Raw genomic sequence first — 6000 nt, 5'->3', positions numbered from 1 at the left:
TTATCCAAATACTTATCACTAAAATTTGAAATTAGAAAAAACTATATATCCTAACTTTGAATTAATTACCCAAATAATTCATTATTAATTCAAATAAATATAAAAAATAATTATAAACCATAATGGGATGAATTAACTCTAATTAATCATCTTAAAATTATATTGAAACATAATAAATTAAAATTAAAGAAAAACTAATTAAAAAACATATGAAGTTAAAAGCGGAACATAATGGTACACAGTAAATTAGGGTTTGAAATTTTAGTCGTCACCGCATTCTCTATCGTCAAAATTGGAAATGCTGCCGCCGCGTCGAAATTGGGGATGCCGACGTTAGTTCTAACTTCTAAGTATTCTCAGCTTTAGCTTTGTCTTCTCTCCAGATTATTCACGAATTCTAAGTGTTCTTCGATAGTTCTAAGTCTTTTCTCCAGTTTTTTTTTTTTTTTTAACAAAGGGTTGGACGACGTCATTTATAATATCTGATGTGTTATTTCATTTTTTTTTTTGCATAATACAGCCATTTTTCCTTATAGATTAATAAATCCATGTAGGTAAGTCATATAGGTTGTCCAGCAACTCACGTCAATTTTTGATATCCAAAAAAATTTAATAAGATAAGTAATATTTTTTTGATAGGTTAGGCATTATTTTATTAATATCGTTAAGTTGCACATTTTTGAAAATTCGTTGAAATAATAAGACAGAAAGTGACATTTATCCTTCAATCCACTATGTTTTGTCGTGTTTGTGTCATTGTCTATTATTAGTTTAGTCATATTGCAAAAGTTGTGTAGAGTAGTGGTGATTTTGTGTTAATTTGAGCTTAATGGTTAATTGTGATGCTTTAGGTGTTAAATGAAGAATGTCGATGTTAAAGCATTTGAAGATGTTGGAATAAATGGCTTAATTAATCCATAATTACTTTGTAATTAATGGGATTAAATGGCATATTTGGAATCTACATTTTGAGTAGATTAATTTGGTATATTTACTTGTTTAAATCTATTAAGAATTGAATGAGTAATTAAATGCCAAAAGATAGCCATTGAAAATGGAATGTGGAGTGTCATCCCACATTGGAAATATGAGGAAGTTGAAAGCTATTTATAAAGTGCTCTCCACCATAAATGAACAATCAAGTGTGCTTCTCTATGGTGGACCTTATGGTGCACCCAAGTGGGTTTTGACTTAGCCTTTTAAGGCTAGAACTCAAATTCCTACGAGGAACACCTTCCGAGGCCGAGGCCGAGCACGTCGCACTTGTCGCAATGGGCGCTTTGTAGGCGCACTTCGCTCGTTCGCGTCGTCGCGAGGAGCTTTGAGGAGCCTTTAGTTTTGACAAACTAAACGGTGGCTCGTGTGACGTGGCAGTGACGTGGAACATGCGGCTCGGTGACGTGGCACCGCGTGGCGGATAAGGAGTCCGGGTGGATGAGGTTGCTGACGTGGCAGCGGTTGGATCAGGCTGGTGAGGTGTGGGTGGTTTGGCTCGCACCCCTTTGACCGAACCAGTGCGATGGTTCGGACCATTGGTTGGTTCGAACAGCCACCTCCTGGCAGACACCTCTTCATCGCACCCTTCCTTCTCCTATAAATACAGCCCTGCAGAATGAGATTAGACACACCGAAAATTCAGATAATTAATTCATTCATTCTGTCTTCTAGTTCATACTCAAGTCCCGAGTATTCTGTAGTTCGCCGGAAGTCCGAGTTCCTAGTACAAGGTCTCGTACTCATTCAAACCGTTGTATCTTGAGGACATTTGCCATCGAACCGTGTGTACTGTGCGGGGCAATTTTGTCTTACGGAGAAAGAGTCCAACTCTTGCCTCGGTTACTACATTCACGTCGTTATTCTGTCCACATTTCTACACACTTCAATAACAATCGTAAGACAAAATTCGTGTAGAAGATGACGACACCACCCAACAACAATGCTCCACCAGTTCCGACCAACGTACCACATGCTCCAGCACCTGCTGCTGCCGAAAAGCCGGAAAAATTCGCAGGTTCTGAATTTAAACGTTGGCAGTCTAAGATGCTGTTTTATCTTACTACCTTGAATATGGCTCGTTTTGTGAATGAATCTCCTCCAACTGTGGGGGAAGACGATACTGATTCGCAACTGCGGATCGCATATGATGCATGGCATCATAGTGACTTTTTATGTCGTAACTATATACTGAATGGGCTAGACAACACTCTCTATAATGTCTACTCTAGCGCCAAGACGTCCAAGGAACTATGGGACTCCTTGGAGACGAAGTACAAGGCAGAAGATGCCGGCTTGAAGAAGTTCATAGTCGGTCGTTTTCTAGACTTCAAAATGGTTGATAGCAAAACCGTTGTGGAGCAAGTGCAAGAATTTCAACTGATCCTGCACGACATTCTTGCCGAAGGTATGGAATTGTCTGAATCTTTTCAGGTGGCCGCGGTGATAGAGAAATTACCACCACATTGGAAGGACTTCAAGAACTATCTCAAGCACAAACGCAAGGAGATGGGACTTGAAGACTTGATCGTTCGCTTGAGAATCGAAGAGGACAATAGAATCTCCGAAAACAAGACGAACAAAACTTCCATGGAGGCAAAAACAAATCTTGCCGAGTCTAGCAACAAGAAGAAACGCAAGTTCAAAGGCAAAAATCCAGACTCAAAAGGTCAGAAGAGGATCAAAGGAGATTGCTTCAACTGCGGCAAACCCGGTCACATGGCAAAAGATTGTCGCAAACCAAAGAAAGACAAGCACAATGGTCACCATCAAACCCACGTGACGGAGACAAAGTCTGTGCCCCTCGACTTAGGCGAACTTGACTTGTGTGCCGTCGTAGACGAGGTCAATATGGTCGGCAGTCCAAAAGGATGGTGGATCGACACCGGTGCCACCCGGCATATCTGCGCCGACAAGACAATGTTCTCCTCGTATGAAGCTGTCTCCGGCGACAAAAAACTGTATATGGGCAATTCTACCGCATCCTCTATCATCGGAGTTGGAACCATTGTGCTCAAGATGACGTCGGAACTCAAGATAACCCTACAGAAGGTATTGCATGTTCCCGACATTCGCAAGAACTTGATCTCAGGATCCGCTTTGTGCAACGCCGGATTTAGACTAGTGTTTGAAGCAGGCAAAGTTGTAATGACCAAGAATGGTCACTATATAGGAAAAGGCTACCTAGATAATGGCCTTTTCAAGCTTAATGTTATCCCTGTACTTGTACGTGATAATGAAATAAAGAAAAAAGTTACTTACTTGGTTGAGTCTCCTAATTTATGGCATGATAGATTAGGACATGCAAATCTAAACACTCTACGTCGTTTAGTAAATTTAGACTTATTGCCAAAGATGTCTTTTAATCAACACCAAAAATGTGAAATTTGTGTTGAAGCAAAAATGGCAAAATCTCCTTTTCATTCAGTGGAAAGATCAACGAAACCTCTTGAATTGATTCACACCGATCTATGTGATTTAAAACTTGTGCAAACAAGAGGTGGAAAGAATTACTTTATAACATTTATAGATGATTGCACAAGATTTTGTTATGTGTATCTTTTGAGAAGCAAAGACGAAGCATTCGAAGCTTTCAAAACATACAAAAATGAAGTTGAGAATCAACTTAACACCAAGATCAAAATGATTCGAAGTGATCGAGGTGGCGAGTACGTTGCACCTTTTGAGGAATTTTGTCGTGAAAATGGCATTATTCATCAAACAACTGCACCTTATTCTCCACAATCAAATGGTGTTGCAGAACGAAAGAATAGAACATTGAAAGAAATGATGAATGCTATGTTGATAAGCTCAGGCCTATCACATAACATGTGGGGGGAAGCTATTCTTTCGGCTAATAAAATTTTGAATAAATTACCCCAAAAGAAACAAGAAAAAACCCCATATGAATTATGGAAAGGAAGGAAGCCGTCCTATAAATATACAAAAGTGTGGGGGTGCTTAGCAAAAGTTGAAGTACCTAAACCCAAACAAATAAAAATAGGACCAAAAACTGTTGATTGCATCTTCATTGGATATGCAAACAATAGTAGTGCGTACCGATTCTTGGTACACAAATCGGAAGTACCCGATATGAATGAGGGAATGATTATAGAATCAAGAAATGCCATATTCTTTGAAAAAATATTCCCCAAGAAAGAGAAGAATGATATAAGTTCGAAAAAGAGAACTTATGATGAAATTTCGCTTAAGGATAACGGACCAACACGTGAACTAACACCGCAACCAAGACGCGGAAAGCGAACAAAAACTGCGAAAACCTTTGGTCCGGATTTCGTAGTTTATACTTTAGAAGACGAACCAAAGACAATCAAGGAAGCATTGTCTGGTCCTGATGCCGATCTATGGCGTGAAGCTATCAATAGTGAAATCGAGTCAATACTTGGCTTATTGTTGATCTTCCTCCGGGAAATAAACCTTTGGGTTGCAAGTGGATTCTTAAGAAGAAATATAAAGCCGATGGATCTATTGATAAGTATAAAGCACGTTTGGTAGTTAAAGGCTACAAACAAAAGGAAGGGTATGATTACTTTGATACATACTCTCCAGTCACTAGAATTACATCCATTAGAATGCTACTTGCTATAGCAGCATTATATAATCTTGAGATACACCAAATGGATGTAAAAACAACATTTCTAAATGGAGATTTAGAAGATGAGATATATATGGAACAACCCGAAGGGTTTGTGATTCCCGGTCAAGAAAAGAAAGTTTGTAAACTTGTAAAGTCTTTGTATGGACTCAAACAAGCTCCCAAACAGTGGCATGAGAAATTTGACCAAGCAATGATGGCAAACGGATTCAAAATCAATGAATGTGATAAATGTGTATACATTAAAGGAACATCCGATAATTTTGTCATTGTTTGTCTCTACGTTGATGATATGCTAATTATGGGCAGCAACAATAAAATAATCATAGAAACCAAGGAGATGTTAAAGAGAAACTTTGACATGAAAGATATGGGATTAACTGACGTGATTCTAGGAATTAAAATCCTTAGAACACCCGAGGGAATAGTCTTATCACAATCTCACTATGTTGAGAATGTACTTAAGAAATTCAAAGCTCTTGATCTGCCTCCGGCTAAAACACCTGTTGACTTAAGTATACACTTAGCCAAAAATCGAGGAGAACCCGTATCACAATCGGACTATGCTAGAATTATTGGAAGCCTAATGTACTTATCAAATTGTACAAGGCCGGACATAGCATATTCTATTAGCAAATTGAGTCGGTTTACAAGTAATCCTGGAAAGGATTATTGGACCGCATTAATAAGAGTGTTGAGATACTTAAAACACACAATATCTCATAGTATACACTATTCGAGATATCCCGCTGTTTTGGAAGGGTATTGTGATGCCAATTGGATATCCGACACTAAAGACTCTAAATCCACAAGTGGGTTTGTATTTACCATTGGTGGAGGAGCAATATCATGGAAATCTTCTAAGCAAACATGTATAGCCCGATCTACAATGGAATCGGAATTTATTGCTTTAGACAAAGCCGGCGAAGAAGCCGAATGGTTAAGAAACTTCTTAGAAGATATTCCATGTTGGGAAAAACCTTTGCCTCCTGTTATGATACATTGCGATAGCATGGCTTCCATAGGGAGAGCAAAGAATAGTTTGTATAACGGTAAATCTCGACACATTCGTCGAAGACATAATACCGTTAGACAATTGATCACTATAGGAATAATGTGCATTGACTATGTAAAGTCAAAAGACAATATTGCGGATCCGTTTACTAAAGGTATTAATCGTGATCAATTGTATAACGCAGTAAGGGGAATGGGATTAAAATCCACACGTTAAGAACTTTCATAGTGGTAACTCAACCATGATGACTGGAGATCCCAAGAACATGGTTCAATGAGACAACTAAATTATGAAAGTTCAAGTTGAGCACTTGAAACTTTCAAAATCCATTCTCATAGCTGCTCAAGTGCAAAACCTGCAGCTTGTGGTAAAGGGT

The sequence above is a fragment of the Salvia miltiorrhiza genome, chromosome 1, assembly GCF_028751815.1.
Source record: "Salvia miltiorrhiza cultivar Shanhuang (shh) chromosome 1, IMPLAD_Smil_shh, whole genome shotgun sequence".
Lineage (NCBI taxonomy): Eukaryota > Viridiplantae > Streptophyta > Magnoliopsida > Lamiales > Lamiaceae > Salvia > Salvia miltiorrhiza.
Note: the sequence above shows the minus strand (reverse complement) of the source record.